Below are 17,824 nucleotides of genomic sequence, written 5' to 3'. Positions count from 1 at the left end.
ATTCAGCCAGAGGTGCTACATGTAGACAAGAAAGATCTAAGTATACATATGTTGATCTCCTTTGCTGGCCACCCCATTTCCTAATTGTCCATCCATGTTCCTAGGAGGTGAAGCAATGTTTGTCGTTCTAGGAAAGCCAGATCTGTTCCAAGCTGTGGGCTGGGTTCAAACCCCTCAGAGGTGGGGTCAGGGTGGCACTGCTTTGTGCTCCAGAAGGGAGAAAGAAAGCGGAATTCTTTTTCAGATTTACCAATGTAGGGCAAACCAACCTCTGAATATCCATCTCATGCACACTTTAGACAGGGATGCCCAGTGGTGGAATTCCTTTGATCTCACAAGAACAGTGCTGGTAGATTCATGACTCCCTCTTTACTTGCCCTTTCCTGTCTCTAGGGCAAGAGGTCCAATCTAACCAGACTGCATCAGGCCCCTTCTTCCTCTTCTATCTTGCCAAGCCACAAAACTTTATGTTACCCATGGGTACTACTTAAAACACCATAATGTATCTCAGGAAAAAAATTTTGTTCACTAGAGGCAACTAGGTGTTTCAGGGGATGGAGTACTGGACCTGGAATCAGGACAAACTTGAATTCAAATCCAAATCCAGGCTTAGGCATTTGTTAGCTGTGTAAGGCTGGGCAAGTCACTTAAACTCTTTTTGCCTCAGTTTCCTCAACTATAAAATGGAGATAATAATAGCACCTACCTCACAGGGTTCTTTTGAGGAGATAATAATGTAATCTGCAAACTTTAAAGATTTTTATAAACAATGTAATATAAATATATTTATAACAGATATTTCTACATACATATTTTTGTTCATGACTATTTTATTAATAAATAAAATATAAGTCTATAAGATATATTTATAAATACTATATATTCACATTTTATACTATTACTATATTAGTAACAAAGAAATGAATATAAAATATTGTTAAATCAATTAACATTAATATGAAATTAACATTATAATATGACAAATTTTAAAATAAACATTTTATAAATGTTAACTGATATATTATTATTACACATTAAACAGTTGTTAAATTTTTTTTTTTGCACAGATGGGCCCTTTTCATGGTATTTTTAGGATCATTTCCCAGCAGTGGAAACTCTGGGTCAAAGACCAGGAATAGTTTCATATTTTCTAGGTGACAAAACATTTTTAAGCAGCAGTAGTATAGAGGCATTTAATGTAAGTAAGACAGAGCTGCCCACCTCTTCAGGGTGTGAGGGCATCACTGGATTATAGCATAGAATGATGATTGTTCATGAGTGCCCAGAGTCATTAAGAAAATATTAAATTGTATTTAGGTGACAGATGTTTGAGAAGGCAGAGAAGTGTGTGACATGCGTTAGACTTCAATTCCTCAAGAAATCAAGAAAGGCCACATTTTCATCTTCTAAACCTTGTCTCTGTCCATTCTTCTTAGACCCTGGATTCTTTGCCCGAGCTCCTTTACCTCAGGGGGCTCCATATATTAAGAGTTCCATGGACCTAGGTGGGGAAAATGACATCTTTATTTTCATCATCCTGTAACTGAAATACAGCATTTCTTTAAATTGTGAGTTTTTTATTAAAAATTATTCTGGCAGAGGTTCATTGGCTTCACTAGATAAAGGAGTCTGGATACAAAAAAGGTTAAGAAACCATGCCTTGGGGAAAGCTAGAGGCCCATGGAAGCCCAATTCATTCACCCAGGCCAATGTCCAAGAATTTTAATGGTCAGGGTTGGTTGTCTGGAGGCCAGAGATGTTGGGTAGCAGAGGCCAGGACCGAGTTAAGGGGTTTAATCAAGCTGGCTACAGTACTCAGAGTGCTTAGAGTAAATACAAGGAGGAAGTTATCGAGATAAACCCTTTAGTTAATGCCTCAGCTTCCGAAAACAGCTCCCTAGGTTATGGTCCTCATCTTGGACTAAATTGTGTTACCTGACGATGCTCAAAGGAATAATGTTTAATGTCTGGACTGCAAAGTTATCTGCGGGGCAGCCCCAAGATGTATACCTGTCTCCTTGATTTGATCAGAGAAGTTATTTCAGTCTCTCTTTATGAGTCTATTTGGGGTATTCTTGGCACAGAAACTGGAGTGATTTGCCATTCATTTCCTTCTCTCCCTCATTTTACAGATGAGAAAACTGATGCAAACAGGGTAAGTAATTTGCCTAGGGCCACAAAACTAGTATCTGAAGTTGGATCTGAACTCAGGTCTTCCTGATTCTAGGTGGTCTATCCACTGTGCCACCTAGTTGCCCTTAGTGAGGGCCTGGGTGCAAATCCCACTTCTATGATCTTTGACAATTCACTTCTGTCCCATGAGCCTTATTACCTCATTTGAAAAAAGAAAGGACTGGACTAGGTAGCATCTAAGATCTCTTTCAGTTCAGGTCTAGTCAATTGTGAGTCCAACCAAGTTTTTACCAGCATTAAAGACCAGTGGCTTAGTCTTAGCTTGGACAGCAGATATGGCTGTTTCTTCAGGAACATGGGGGTGACAGAACATTTGCTCTCCTGTCCCTGATCCTTCAACTTGCAACCTCAATCTACATGCAATGCTCCATCCTGTAGGGTGCACCATTTAGCGTTTGCTTCTATAACAATTACACCCAAGGTTTGTATGGTCTTCTGCCATTGTTACCATGGGGCATCCTCACCTTCTGCAGATCTTTTTTTTTTTTTTTTACCCACCATTCCACATACATTTACTGAGGAGCTATTGTGTGCCAGGTCCTGTGTGCACATATTATTGGGGTTGGGTGGTCATCGAATGTTTGTTACAAAAACAGCACAAAATGTGGTCCCTGCTCTCAAGGAACTCATTCTAATGGAGCAGCCAACCTAAACAACTGGGTCCATATAAGTGATGTACAGTGTGAGGGGAAGTTAATCTGAGAGGAGAAGGCAGTAGTGACTGGGGGAACCTGAAAAGGCCTCTGGCAGAAGGTGGGATTTGAGCTCAGTGGTGGAAGGAGGCCAGAAAAGCTACCAGGCTGAGCCTTGATAGGAGATTGCCCATGAACTTCAGATTCCCTGGAAATCTGGTAGTTTAATCTCAGCCCCAGAGCTCCAAGGTTTGTTTTTTCTTTTTAAGTTATCGTTTGTAGTGCTGCTCTTAATAGTGGGATAATAACAGCACCTGGGCTACTTTGGGTCCCCAGTCTGCAGAGCAGTGTTATCTTCTGCCTTTGTCAGTGGCTCTTGTCTGCAATGAACCCCTAATCCTATCACCCCACCTCCCCAGGACTGCTTTTGAAATGGCTCCTGCTGCCCCTGATCTCCACTGTCACTTGTAATCTTGGCTGTCCCAGCAGACCTCAGATTCAGGTTTCCTCTGTCCCTTCTTCTTTCCATGTTTTCTTCTTTGTCTCTGGTTTGTTTTCTCAGAGAAAACGCCTGCCTTTTTATAGCCTTAGATACTTCTTTATTCTTCAGTGGTGAACCCACCAATCAAGCCCCATTGGATAGAATTTTCAGGACTTTGGAGCTTGTCAGATCTTTCTAAGGCTACTCCCAGATCAAAGGTTCTTTTTTTTTTTTTTTTTTGCAACCACACACTGCTTTCTTTTTCTTTATTCTGACTTCCGAGTTCAGTGACCTCCTCAGGTATTTTAGTGTGTCAAGAGCCAGAAGTTTTCTACTAAGCAGAGACTCTGGAGGCAGCATGTTGAAGTGGAAGGAGGAGTCCTGGGTTTGGAGCCAGTTCTAAACCAGATCCTATGACGCTCCCCCTTCTTGTTCCCCTGAGGATGGCAGAAGGCCGAGATGAAGATCTCATCCCTGAGATCACGGTGATGGTGAAATTCGGGAAAGGGATATACCCCGAGTGAGTCCTCCACTCTTTAGACAAGGAGAGCTGTGAAGTGCTTTTATGTCTGTGGCTTGAAAGTCCCCTAAAATTACTCCATGACGCAAAGCTACTGTTTCACTCTGGATGGCCCATTTATTGTCTCCCAGACACATCTTTTGCATATGTTTATTTGGTTTCTTCACCTTCCCTGTTCTCCAGAAGTGCCCTCTTGCCTCATTCTTCGCAAGATGCTGTGCTAAGTCTAGGAGAGCTTATTCTGTCCTCAGTGGGGGTAGGGGAGTGGGGAACATGAGAGGGGAAGGCAGTTTAAGGGAGTTTGGGCCTGGGGAGTCACGAGGACGGGATCGGGGTGGTTAGGTGGCCAGATGATCTGTGTGAACAGCAGCTGGCTGAGGTGGAAAACATAGTCTGCTCTAGAGCTTGCTAGATAGAGTGGGTCAGGTGAGTGTGCACTCATCCAACTCACTCACAAAACATCAGGAATTATAATAATCAAGGTTGATTACCTAGCTTTTCCTCTTCCTCCTACACTGATTCCTTCAACAAGCATTTATCAAACACTTACATATGCTTGGCACTGGGGATTCAAAAACAAAAACAAGCAAATGAAACTCCTACTACGTGCCAAGGTCTTCTCTAGATTGTCTGCTTCCTTGGTTTTTTTTCCTTCAGGTGATCCATACATTCGACAAGTCCTTATTCAGTGCCTCCTAACAACAAAAACAAAACTGTCCCTGCACAGTCTGCTTTCTGCTTGCACATCAAACTAAACAGCGCACAAAAATCCCCCAATGTTTCCCAGGCAGCTCCATCACAACATAGAGGATGTGAAGCTCTCAGTGCAGCCACATACCACATGACAACCAGAGAGACCACCAGGAAACTAAAAGATAGGAACAGTGATAAGGACTCCACCTGTGATTTCACTGGTACAGACAATTCTCAGAGGAGGAAACCCCCAAGTTGCAGAATGGTACTTGGAACTGCAACTTCTAGCCTTGGAGAAAATAAGGTCACTCACGCTGGGCGAAAAGTAAGCATCCATAAAATCAGGCCATGACAAAACTATGAAAGAGGCGAGATCAACACATTTACATTTTTTGCACTCCCTGCATCCCTTCTTCCCCCTCCCCTACAATCAAACTGAGCTGAATGAAGCAGCATACCCATTATTCAAAATAATATAGGATGTCCTAAAAGTTTTTGAAGCTTAAAGTGCACTTGGACTTTTAGGACACACTGTATAAACCACCAGGAAACCACCTGGATCCTTCATGAATCCAGCTTTCCAAAATGAGGCCCAGGAGGCACAAGTCCACTCTTCTTCACTCTGCCCTCTGCTCTTAATGTGGGCTACATACATTCTTTTCCCTTTAAAGGCTTCTGCTACCACCTGGCATATAGCTAGCAGAAGTCTGCCCTGAAGTGGAAGTCTGCAGTCCCACCTTCCTAGTTCTCTAAGTCCTGAGTCTCCTTCCCCTCAGCTCTCCCCCAGCAGATCCTGATTTATCAATCAATAAGCATTAAGTGCTTGCCATATTTCATCTCATAATCATCACTGATTTTATGGCAAATTTTTGAAAAAAAAGTGGGGTGTGACCATCATGTGAAGAGATTTTTTAAAAATGTGCCAGCATTATTTAAAAATCATTTATTACTAAACTGTCTTTGGTACAAGATTAGGATGCATGGAATACTTGTGAATATATGTTAGAACTGAATAGTCCAAATGCTCATCATTTCTTCAGAAAAAAATAAAGTGAACACATTAGTTGTTATTTATTTGTGCATTACAGTCGAAATAATTACACTTGAGAAAATTTATTTCATTGTTGTGAAATAGGGACTTACAAAATGTCATCTGTGTCTGAAGATTCCGTGCCAGTATCCCTGACTGAGCCGCCTGACCACCATCCTTAGCACCGCTCACATCAGAAGTGTTTATTTCGTCATCGTCACTCTGCCACAGATTACATTGTAGCACGATCCTTGTAACCCAGCCATGACTGTGCCTTTTCGGCCTACCTCCCGTGCCTTCATTTCCAGCATCTCAGAGGATACATTGCAGCCCTTGTTCCATTTTGCGGACCTACACAAATACTTCTTCATCAATTTGTGGAAACTTGCCTGTTTTTAGGACCTCTAAACACACCTCTAGAAAGATTTGTAATTTTTAGATTATCTTTTAGTGTCTGCCAGTCTCACATCAACTTTTTGCTCACTGAAAACTGTCTTTGTGGAGCTGTTTCCATGCTGTTCAGCGAACGCAATCACTTTTAGCTTGAAGTCCGCGTTACAGTTTTTATATTTACCCATAATCGGAAAGAAATGCTTCGCATGTTAATGTATTCCTGGCAGACAAACTTGTCCAGGTTAGCCAGAGAGGGAAGCCTTACCGTATCACGTGACTTTTTCGCAGCAGTTTTGCCTTCCTGCCTGCTGCCCTGGAATCTTCCTTGGGTTGAGTGGCAATACTGGGACAATTCTAGGCTCCTGGACTAAGTGTATGAGAGATCAATGCATACCCACAGGCCACTGGTGAATACATGGATGCTGTTTTTTTTTTTTTTTAAGCAGCATGAGGAACACAATTATACCACGCAATCATTAGATGATAAAGTGTCAAGCCAATTTGGGGACTGAAAAAAAAAACCCAAACCACTCCCGGCTGCCCCGTTTATTCACTGAAATCCTGTACTAAGTGCAGCGGATACACAAAGAGGTGAAAGGCAGTCCCTGCCCTGAAGGGGCTCCCATTCTAATGGAGGAGAAGAGGTGCAAAGGAATCCATACAAAGCAAATCCTATACTGGATAAATAGGAAATAATTAACCAAGGAAAGGCACCGGAATCGAGAGGGGAATTTTATCTGGTTCTTCAAGGAAAGTGAGTAGTCTGAGTAGGGAGAGCACTGGAGGCATGGGAGTCAGCCAGGGAAAATGCCTGGAAGCCGGAGGTGGAGTGCCTTGTTCTTAACACAGCCAGGAGGCCAGTGGCTCCCCTTGGAGGTCTGCACACCCTAACGATCCAGCCATTCTCCAGAACTTTTCCTTTCTTGCTTTCTCTGTTACATCATTTCCCCCATTTCCTCAGGCTTCGGCTCTTTATTAGCTGAACTAATCCAGCCGAAGTTCACCACGTTGTTGCACACGGGACTGGGCGCGGGGACCCGCGCTTGCTCCCCCATTCACAGGCGCTTCGTGGGGGTTTGCGCTAGTTAATTGGGCGGAAAAGTTTCTGCTCTTCAGGAGTTTCCTTCGCTCCAGAGAAACTCAGCCTGGCACCCCACAGACACTTGGTACACGGGCGTTTGGGGAGGGGGAGAAACAGCAATACCGGGGGAAAGGAGGGGACGGCGGGAAAGGCACTCGCCACACTATCTGCCTTTGCTCCCACCGGGACCCGGGGCCTTTGGGGACGTTCTTCGAGGAAGTGGATGGTGGCCCGTGGTCCGGCTGAGGCACTGCCCCGGGCACTGGGGGTCTCTGGGGTCTCTGGAGGGGGGTGCAACCCCCCGGGCCCTCGTGTCGCACCGCGGGCCCTGGCGTTCAGCTCCGAGACTCGAGGGACGCCGCGGAGGGCAGGAAGGGAAAGAGAGCGCCTGGCACGGCGGGAGGCCGCCGGGGGAAAAGCTCGGCGTCGGGAGCTCGAGCGACAGGTGGGACGAGCAGCCGGGCCGCTTTCCCGGGCCCGGAGCGCGGCTTCTCCCGTTTGGGAGGAGCTGTGGGGGCGCGGTTGTTACCTCGCTTCCCCTCCCTCCCCTCCGCCGGCGCGCTCGGGCCGAGGGGCCAGAGAGCTGGGCACTTGGTCCGAGCCTCGGCCGGGCTGACTCACACCGGGGGGCCCCGTGACCACGCCGTACAATAGCCTTCTTTTTAACTCCGTTTCGGAGCAGGGGAAGGAGGCGCGCCGGTCACAGTGGGGGGTAGGGGAGAGGCCAGAGTCGGAGCGGCCGGGGGAGGGGAGGGATGCTCGGCCCGAGGCTCCGAGGCCAGCCGCACGCCGGGCGGGCTCCGCTTCACAAAGTTCATTCACAGAGTGAGGCGCCCGGGGAGAGTTCCCTGACACAGACCACGTGCCCCGCCCCCAGCCCCAGCTCCCCAATTGGATGCGCCGGGGGCGTGGCCCGGGCTGGAGCTCCAGGGGGCGTGGCCGGAGCTCGGCGTCACCCCGTGACGCAGGCGGCCGGTTCTCCACCGCCGCCGCCACTGCTGCTCCCGCCGCCGCCGCCTCCGCCGCCGCCGCCGCCGTCGTCGTGCCGGGTGGCGAGCTCGCAAGATGGCGGCTCTGGCTGCGTCCGGTGAGTGAGGCACCGGGCAGCGCGGGGGTGGGAGCGCGGGCGAGGGCGGTGCGGGCGCGGAGGGCGGTCCCGGCGGCGGCGGCGGGCGCGGGACGGAGGAGTTTCCCGGGTCCAGGCAGGGGGAGGGTCCCGGCAGCGCGGCGAGGCGCAGCGGGAGGCCCCGCGAGGTGCCCCCCTCCCCCGGGCCGGGGCCCGAGCCAAGGCCCGGGGCGGAGCGGCCGCGGGCTGCGGAGGCCGGGCCCTGCCTCGGGGCGGCGGTGGGCGCGGGACCAGGAGGTTTCCTGGGAGTTTGGATTTGGCGCCTCTGGGAAGTTTCTCTGCGTCCCCGGCGTCCCGGGCCCGGGGGACGGCGCGGAGCGGCGGGGGCGGGGCCGGGGGGGCGGACGGGCGGTGCGCGCGCCCCGGCCGGCCGGGGGAGGGGGCAGGGCGCGAGCCGCCGGGCGTCCGCCCGTGGGTCCGTCAGTCTGGCAGCCCCGCCGCCCGCCCGGCGTCGCCTGCACCTGCCGCCGCTCCCGCTCCCGGGGCACGAGCCGCCGGCACCTGGCTCGAGGTGTCGGGGAAAGTGCGCCCGCCCGGCCCCCCCAGGCCGGGCAGCCCGCGGGCCCGCAGCCCGGCACTCTTTGTTAGGAGCCCGCGGCGCGGGGGCAGCGCTCAGCCCGCCGGTGAAGCGCCTACTGTGTGCGGGGCCAGACAAAGAGGCATGGGAGGGAAAGTTGGAGAGATGACAGAGGCGGCGGGACGGGTGGAGGGGAGGGGGCGCCGCGAGTGGCAGAGCCGGTGCCAGCTCCCGGCAGGCTGGCCGGCCCCGCGTGGTGTGGGGACGCGCCGCGCGGAAAGTTCTTTTGTGTCCCGGAGGCGCAGTGCCGCGAGGACCCCCGCACAGCCTGCCAGCCTCCCTGCCCCCCTGCCCCGGTCACCCTGTACCCCCTTCCCTTTCAGCCCGGCCCACGCAGTCTTCTAATCACTTGGATGGATGACGATCATCACCCTGCGAACCAGAGAGACGCCTTTCGTGTCTCTAGCACACAGTAGGGGAACCTCAGAAACCCTAGACTCTTCATAGGCTCCAGGAATTCTTCCAGGGTGTAGATTGTCGGGATCCTTTTTCCCACCATATTTTGGTGAAATTGGACAAAACTGCTAGTGTCAAAGATTTTGTAATTTTATTTATGTATCGTAGGCAGCTTGGCGGATCAGCTTTGGAGGGGAGGGGTCTTCAGAATGACAGCTCATCCTCTGGTTTGAATATTCCACACATGTTCAGTGTAAAGTATTTAAGGTCTCTTCAGGCTGGCCCCTTTTTTCTTTTCGTTGTGGGAAGTAACATTAGCATCCTGTTGAGAAAGACAAATGTAAAATTTATTATATCATGAAGTCATGCAGAAACGTTTTGTTAGAATAAAAGCTGGGATAGGGACTTTTTTCTTCCCTTTAAGCATTTTGTGAATTTATATCACTTCTTAATTGGCCATAATTCAGAATTTTCTAACTTAATTTGTCTATATTCCCAGTCTAAAATCTTTTGTTTGAAATCCACAAAACCAAAAAACCCAAACCATTGTTTTTGTAGTTGTTTTGGAAATTCAGATGAATTTCCTGCTGAGATAACTTCTAAAGTGAGAAATATGGAGAATGTTCTGGATTAATGGGTTTTTAGATGGTAGAACAAAAGTATTCTGAAACTTCTCAACTACTAGTTTCCTAGTCAATTGATAATCATAATAACCATGGCAGGGACTGTGGATTAGGATCTAGAAAAGGCGTCTGTTGCATTTGTGTTTTAGTTTGGAGATCTCTTTGAATAGATCTGGGAGGACAATTGTGTTAGTTTCTGGATTTAAATATGACTTGTCATGCTCATTCTAGGGATAAGTCACAAATAAGGAACTATCCCAGAAACACAGGACTTGTTCTGCCCCATTCTCTGGGACATACTGTAGCTTTGTTAGGTAGCATCTCACCTGGCACTGGTAGTGATTGTAATGGAATTTTATCTCTTGGTTCCTTTTCACCCCAACAGGTGCTGTGCTATTTGCCTTGGTATTCCTAGAAGAATGATACTATTAATAATAGCTAGAATTAATATAGCCCTTTAAAGTTTACAGAATGCTTGTATATATTGTCATTTTACCCTCACGACTTGAAGTGGGTGCAGTTGTTATCTTCATTTTGCTGATAAGGAAGCCTAGTCTGAAAGAGGTTTCAGTGACTTGCCCTGAACCACATGCCAACCAAGCAATCCATTACGCTGCCCACCTAGAATAGTGTTCACATCCTTGTTAATATTGAAAGAAAAGATATTAAGAGTCCATGAAACTAGTAGGGTTTCTTAAGTTGTTTTTTGGGTTTTGGTTTTTTTTTTTTTTTTTTGGCATGGACTTCTTTAGCATTCAGGAATGCCAGGGGCAATGATGTTTTTCAGTTAGGGATTAGTGAGATAAAGATATCATTTTTTTTTTCATCCAAGTTCCTGAACATGTTGAAATCTATTTGCTTGACCCTAGGTTAAAAATCCCTTGTTCTGAATAGAATTTGTAAAAATGTTTGACCTGCTGTTTGAAAGGTGGATGTTGCAAAGGCTATCCAAGGTTGGTATTGGCAGCTGATGTGAATATTGGTGAAAAGGATTTGATTCTTGGGTAAAGTCTGTTGTGAAATTAGGTTAAGTGAGGAAATTAATTATCAAGAATGAATGTTTAGTTTGCCTACTGTGTACATGGTGATGGGATAGGGAGCAGTGATATATCAAATTTAAGAGTATCCTTGTTTTTCAGAAAATTTATGGTCATAACATAATGCTTTGAAGTATATGTGAATCTTGGAGAGATCACCAAGTCACATTCCTTCTAATCGGAGAGAACTGATCCAGAGGAGTCAGTCAACATGTATTTATTAAGCTCTTAGACGGCTGGAGGCCTCGTGCTAAGTAAGCACTGGGGAGACAAAGTAGGGAAAAGAAAAGGGTGGTTGAGGCCTAGGAAATTAAGGGGTCTTAGAAGAGGATGATTTTAGGTTAATTCAGGAAGGGAACAGAAAGAACAGGGAATTATCAAAATAGCTCACATTTTTATGAGGTTTTATAGTTTTAAAAGTTTGCTTTCAACTCTGAAGTGTAAATATCATCCCTGGCTTTTTTGTTTGTTTGGTTGGTTTTTTACAGATGAGAAAGATGCATCGTGGGGAGGTAGTGTTTTGCTGATAAGTTAGACCAGAAGTAGCAGACTCCCCAGTTTTCTGAGCAGTGCCTTTGTAGCTACTTGGAAGAGTTTTGGCCTCGCTGGGACTAGGTCCCTAATCAGTGAATGGGAAAGCATCACATCAAACCAGAAAAGTGTTGCAGTATTGTTAGGAAATAAATGGGAAATAAAGGACAGTTTTCTTGAATTGGCTGTGCTTGTGGGTAAGGAAAAACCACTCTAATCTCCCAGCCCTGGCTATAAATCCATTCTTAGCCTCTTTGATTGAGGGTGGGGTTGTTTGGGTTTCTTTGTTGTTTGGAGGGGAGAAAGTTGTTTAGGTCTTTAAGGGAGAAATCTTCCTATCTCTTCTTATGCAAAATACCTGATAATGGCTCCAGTTAAACATCTAAAAAATCTGTTTGGGTTGGTCCTAAATAATTGCTTGTTTTGAAAAACTGATTTTGATACCATTGTCTACCCTGAGTAATCAGAGAAATAGCCAGGATAAAGATTTCAAATATGCCCACTCTTCTAATTTATTTCCTTTAGAAAGTTTCCAAAAGGGGACTAGACTTTAACGAAGTTAGAATGTTTCCTGTGGTGTCTTTTTTCAAAATGTAAAAGCAATTTGTTCTCCTCATCCTATGTAGTGCTGTTAATTTGATCTCTTCCTAACTTGTTTAAAGTGAAATATTCTTTGTGTTGAAGGACTTATCGTTTCACAGGAATTAGATGTTCAGAAGATTGACAGTTCCTGAAATATATTTCAAACAGGCCTGTCATGTAAAGTTAAGTTTCTTGTAAATTCAGAGTCAGGCAGAACTTTTCCTTTACAGAAAAATTCCTGTACCAGTCAGTAATAATTCTCTAGTTAAAGGGTTGCTGTTTTTGAATAGTGAAGAGACTTGTTGATTCATTAGGTCTTTGTTATGTGGTTGAAAAAAAATAAGCTCAGCAAATAAGCCTAATTTTAAGATGGTTTAGGTTAACACTAAATTCCCATGTCAGTTATCCTGCTATGCTAATTATATGAAAATTTGCAGCTGTAGCAATGGCTTAAGGTTTTGCTGTCCTGTATTCTACCTGTCAAAATGTGATTCAGAAAAATACCTATAGAGTTTTTGTATGTTCCTTCCCACACGTTAAAAACACTGCTACAAAGGATCATAGCAAAACCTATGGTGAAACTCATCAGGTTAGTTGTTTTTCAGATGTTCTCTGCAGGTGGTAGTTATATTTTGCTTTGAAAGAGCTGTGTGGTTTCATCATTGTGGGCAAGATGTAGATCTCTAAATCTACTAACAACTTTCCAATGCTGAGGATTGTGATATTTACCTTTGTGAAGTATTCAGTCTTTGTCTGACTGAATTGCTGCTTATTCCCTAAAGTGACTTTTGCTGCAAAAGAAAAAAATTACATTTGTCATATATAAGATATAAATATTTTTACAAATCCTCTTTCTTAAGGACTTTAAAGTACAAGATATGAAATTGTATACAGTTTAAAACAAAAATATTTGACTGCACTGGCCTATTAAAACCCTTTTACTTCTCCCTCTACTGCCCTCTAGGCTGCTGGAAAAAAACATTGGATTTGATCAAGATTGAAATCCTATAATTTTGCTCCTTAAGATTTCTCTAAAACAACGAAGTGGGGGTGGGCATGGGGGCTGTGTGGTTTAACCAGATGGCCTTTAAAAATCCACTTCAGCCATTCTACTACACCCCAGGAGTTTGTAGCTGTCTGTTCCCCTGAATTGTGTCATTCAGCTCTATTGGGACTGTGCTAAGTACTTGGATATCTACGATAAAGTGACTCCCTCCACTTCAAAGAGTTTATAATCTAGTAAGAGGTGAGAAACCTGTACCTATATAAGTAATCGCATGCAATTTAGGCAATGGTAAAGTGTATTAGGTAGGGCAAACACTGACCTTGGAGGTTCAAGAGGGTAACTTTCAGATGGGAGAGATTGAGAAAAAGGTGACTTCTGAACCGGGCTTTAAAGGAGAAAGATTTCTTTCAATAGTAGATAAGTGTGGAGAATGGGGATTCTGTCTCAGGCTTAGGAACAGGGGGCAGAAAACTGGAAGAAGAGAAAACTGGGGCAGTTTTTGACGGAAGCATAGCATGAAGTTGCAAGGTAGGTTGGAGCCTTGAATGCCTGGCTAAAGAATTTGTTTTTTTCAGCAGGGAGGTGGGGACTATTGACTGTTCTGTTAATGCAGAAGTGTGAGGTAGCATTGTGTATGAGAAAGTAAAGGGAAGGATGTGTTGGAGAAGGGGAAGACTAAAGCAGGGGATTCAGAGGAGAGCAGGAGGAAGGCTTTTGTCCATAAAGGCTGTAGAAAAGAATATGAGAAGAACCAGGATTCAGAAGACTTTGATTTTAGTCCCATCCTTTTGTCTTTGGGCAGGAAACGTCTTGGATTGGCCTCTGTCAATCACTTTGTGTCTTGGGTACCTTGACCTTTCCATCTCCCTGTTTTTAGGCCCTATCATGAGATTGCAGGTGAAGGCACTTTGAGCTTTTTCAGAAGAAAAGAACTGAGAGAGTTGTGATATTATTGCAGGAAGGGGAGAGGGAAAATGAGAATAGAATAGAATGTTGTGTTTTATCTGTGCTGAATGGAAAAATTCTCCCGAGGGCCAAATTGTACCCTAAATTACCTACTCAAGGCTAAGTTCTTTAATGTTAATCAAGATATCTGTGGGCAGAGATAGGAACTATAATATGAGGGGGGAAATCTGTTCCAGATTGGGGTGCAGGGAGGTGTGAGAATGCAGGTGAGTAAATTCTTAGGAGGCTTTTGAAGGTTGACAGAAAAGTAGCTGATGAGGTTTTAACATGGACTGTTATGAGGTAATAAATTTTATATATCTGTATGTGCTTATAAAAATTATTTATTGACCAAATCTCGACCTAGGAAATGCTAATAGGAAATGTAAATGAGTAGAAAAGGATTCAACAAGTTTAGTAGTTAATTGACCAAGGAAGAAGGCTTCTAAGGGAAGCTGGCATCTCTTCTATTCATTTTCTCCCAAAGCACTTAAATAAATTGATTAAATTTTATTTCAGCACATACAAACCCCCAATACACAGTTAAGCTCCCCTTTAAAAAAAAATCAACCTCTCAGAAAGCCATTAATAATATCAAGTGGTTACAAAACTATTTCTTAACCTTAGTAGTTTGTTATTAAGGAACCATTGTGTTTTATAAATTAGATTCAGTGTTAAAATTTTTTTCCAGTTTGAAATTGCTTTTATTTATATAGCTAGCAGTTGCACGCTTTCTTTTGTTTCTAATTTATTCAAGATTTTCCAAAGTTTTACTACTATGAATAGTGCTATCAAAATTTTCTTAGAAACAAGTCTCTTCTGATTATGAATACCTTTTTTCTGCTGCTAGTATCATAAGAACAATTTCTTTATATATCCTTGGACTACTCAATTTAGGAATGACCCTTAGACTATTTGTCAATTTCCCTGTAGATTTTGAATTTTTTTGTTTATCAGATAGTTCCTGCACATACATTTTCTAGCCCAGATTTTTTTTTTCTTGTTTTAGGAGCACTCATTTGTTCAAAAGCTTTTTGCTTTTACATATCGAAGTAGTTCTTAGTAAGTAGTTTCATAATTTCTGTCATGGGCAATTATAAATTCATTTCTTCACAGTTCTTTAACTTTTCAAAAGTGTTATTTTTTATATTTTGATCATTTATCCATTTGAAATTTGCCATAATGTATAGTGTAAAATTCTGCTCTCAATCTCTTTTATCCCAAATGCTTATCTGATTTTCCCAGCAGTTCTTAATGAGTAAGGAATTTTTTCCCTAGCACTTTTTGTCCTTTGATTTATGGAATGATGCACCTGTAATAACCTGTTCCACTGGCTAGCTTTTCTCTTTTTAATCCAATACTAGATAGTTTTTGATAATGTTTTATAATGTGATTTGGCATATGGTAATGCCCAAGCTCCTTTTATTCCCACTCCCCTCTCATCCTTTTTATCCATCTATTACTGTATATGAATTTTATTATTACTTTAATTATCCTAAGTATGACCTTAGTGGTTTGGTTAAGGGTTAAGTCTGTGGATTAATTTGCTTAGTAATGTCGTTTTTATGGTATTGATATGGAGTCTCTGTGGACATTGACTTACAATTTTTTTTTTAGAGGTTCTATTTGATTTCTGTGAAAATAGTTATATAATAATATTTGTAGAAGTCATGTGTGTCTTGGTAGTTTAACTCCCAGACACTGTTTAACACATATCATGTTTAACCGATTTTCCATCTCTCCCTTTTGTTAATGATACACAAAAATCTTACTATTTTGGTGGGTTTCAATTTAACAAACATTTACAAAGTACCTATTCTGGGCCAGGGTACTCTTTTGACTGCTGGGGATGCAAAGAAAAAAATCCAGTTCCTGTCCTCCAAAAGTTTCCCTGGAGATAGGTGGAGGATGACAATAAATACATGGATGGGTAAATACAAAAAGAATACAAAATTAATACAAAGTAATTTAAGGGCTGTATTCAATACAAAGTAAATTCAGGGCAAGTAGTCTTCAGGGGGCAAGTGGCTGAATTGAGCTGCAGAGGAGAGGGTGGACTCTTAAGAGGCAGAGGTGGTTATGACCTCCTCCCTGGGATGTTTCTTCAGTGCAGAGGTGCTGAGGAGTAATTATAAGCAGTAAGCCTGCAATACTAGGCTGGAACCTGAGGATGGTAAATGCCAATCCAAAAATTTTGTATTTTATCTTAGGAGGCAATAAGAAGCCAGTGCAACTTCTTGAGCAGGGGACTAAAGTGACCAGACTAGTATTTTAGGAATTGGTCATCTTTGTGGATAATGTATTGGAGAGAGGGAGAGACTGAAGGTAGGGGGAGCCAGGCAAGGAGGCTGTCACCAAAAGCAGGAGAGCTGATGCTGACCTGAGTTTGTTTGTTGGTCCTGGGAGTGAAGAAAAGAGGGCAGATGACAGAAGTGGTGAATGCAGACATTAGCAAGACTTGGCCCCTGATTGACCTGGGGCGTGAGGGAAAGTGAACCTGCATAACCAGAAGGATGTTGAAGGATAGGAATGGGAAAGGTAGAAGCTGCTACTTTACTGAAACAAATCTCTTCATTAGTTTTTTGGTTGATTCTCTGGTGTTTTCCAAAGAAAAACATACTGTCTTCGTGTAGAGATAATTTTTGCTAAATCAACTAATTCTTAGTCCTTTATTTTTCCATGTCTTTATCACTACTTAGCTTATCTTGTGCTATGTAAGCCGTATCATAACGGGGACAGTTGACTTGGTTTTTGTGCTCACTTGGGAAAAAAACCTTTTACTGTTGCTACAAATAATGCTAACTGTCTTGTTTTTTGTCCATACAGGGCTGTTCTCTCTTTCTTTGATTTCTAGGCTTAGTAGTGGTATAGTCGGGTCAAAGGGTACGCCCAGTTTGGTTAACTTTGTGGGTATAGTTCTAGATTGCTTTATAGAATGACTGGACCAATTCATAGCTCCACCAGCAGTGCCACAGCACCTCCCTTATTTGTCATTTAACGTTTTTGTCTGATTTGCTAAAGTTGTTTTAATTTGTATTTCTCTAATAGTGAGAGCAGTTTTTCCCCAAATGGTTATTGATAGCTTGGATTTCTTTCTTTGAAAATTACTTGTTTATGTACTCTGACCATTTTCTATTGGAGAGCAGCTCTTAGTCTTACTCTTGGAAATGAAAGTAAGTTTACTTTTAAAGAAAGTTACTTTAATCAGAGCAGCTTGTTGCAAAGATTACCCATTTCTCTTATTTTTACTAGATTAGATTTCTTTGTGTACAGATTTTTTTAAACTTCATATCTAATTAAAATTGTCCATTTTGTTTATATCATTTGTTTAGGTATGAACTGTTTCCCTCTTCTTTACATCTGAAAGGCATTTCTTTTTTTACCCCTCTACTTTTACCTTTTTTTATCAAAGGCCTTTCGTAGTTAGGTCATGTATCCATTTGGAGTTTATCCTGGTATGTGGTATGAGTGTTGGTTTGAACTGCCTTCTGCCAGACTGACATCTAGTTTTCCCAATTTTGTTAAATGGTCCTTCTCCCTGGGCCTGGGCAGTCTGGGTTTATCAGACGCTAGGCTACCGTATTTATTTGCTTCTTTCTCTTCTGTCCTCCCTCAATCAGATTTCTCATACTCTATTTCACTTTTGATAATGCAGCCTATAAACCCCTCTGCAAAGTCAGCCACTTAGTTCCTGAGAAAGACTGAGAAATGCAGAAGGTCAGGTCAATAAATCACCTTCCTGCATTTAAAAAAAAAAAAAGGTACCCTATTCTAATGTGAATATAGCTAGATGGATCAGTGGATAGATCACTGGGCCTGGAGTCAGGAAGATCAGAGTTAAATCCTGTCTCAAGTCACTTACTAGCCATGTAACCTTGGGCAAGTCACTTAATCCACCTGGAAAGGAAATAACAAACCACTCCCGTATCTTTGCCAAGAAAACCATTGGACAATATTGGCATGCTATAGTCCATGAGG

The 17,824-nt window shown here is 43.6% G+C and overlaps 1 protein-coding gene across 1 annotated transcript in view; it reads left to right on the top strand.

The window, feature by feature from the left end:
• Positions 1-7,943: 7,943 nt before the first annotated feature.
• USP44 (ubiquitin specific peptidase 44) overlaps positions 7,944-17,824 on the top strand; it is a 45,699-nt gene continuing 35,818 nt past the window's right edge. Inside the window, exon 1 of the mRNA XM_072655615.1 lies at positions 7,944-8,110. The gene's annotated coding sequence lies outside the window, so the exon portion shown is untranslated. The remainder of the gene's footprint in view (positions 8,111-17,824) is intronic.

Source organism: Notamacropus eugenii, chromosome 3 (genome assembly GCF_028372415.1).
Source record: "Notamacropus eugenii isolate mMacEug1 chromosome 3, mMacEug1.pri_v2, whole genome shotgun sequence".
In the NCBI taxonomy this organism is placed as follows: Eukaryota; Metazoa; Chordata; class Mammalia; order Diprotodontia; family Macropodidae; genus Notamacropus; species Notamacropus eugenii.
Note: the sequence above shows the minus strand (reverse complement) of the source record. Positions and strands in the feature narration are given on the sequence as shown.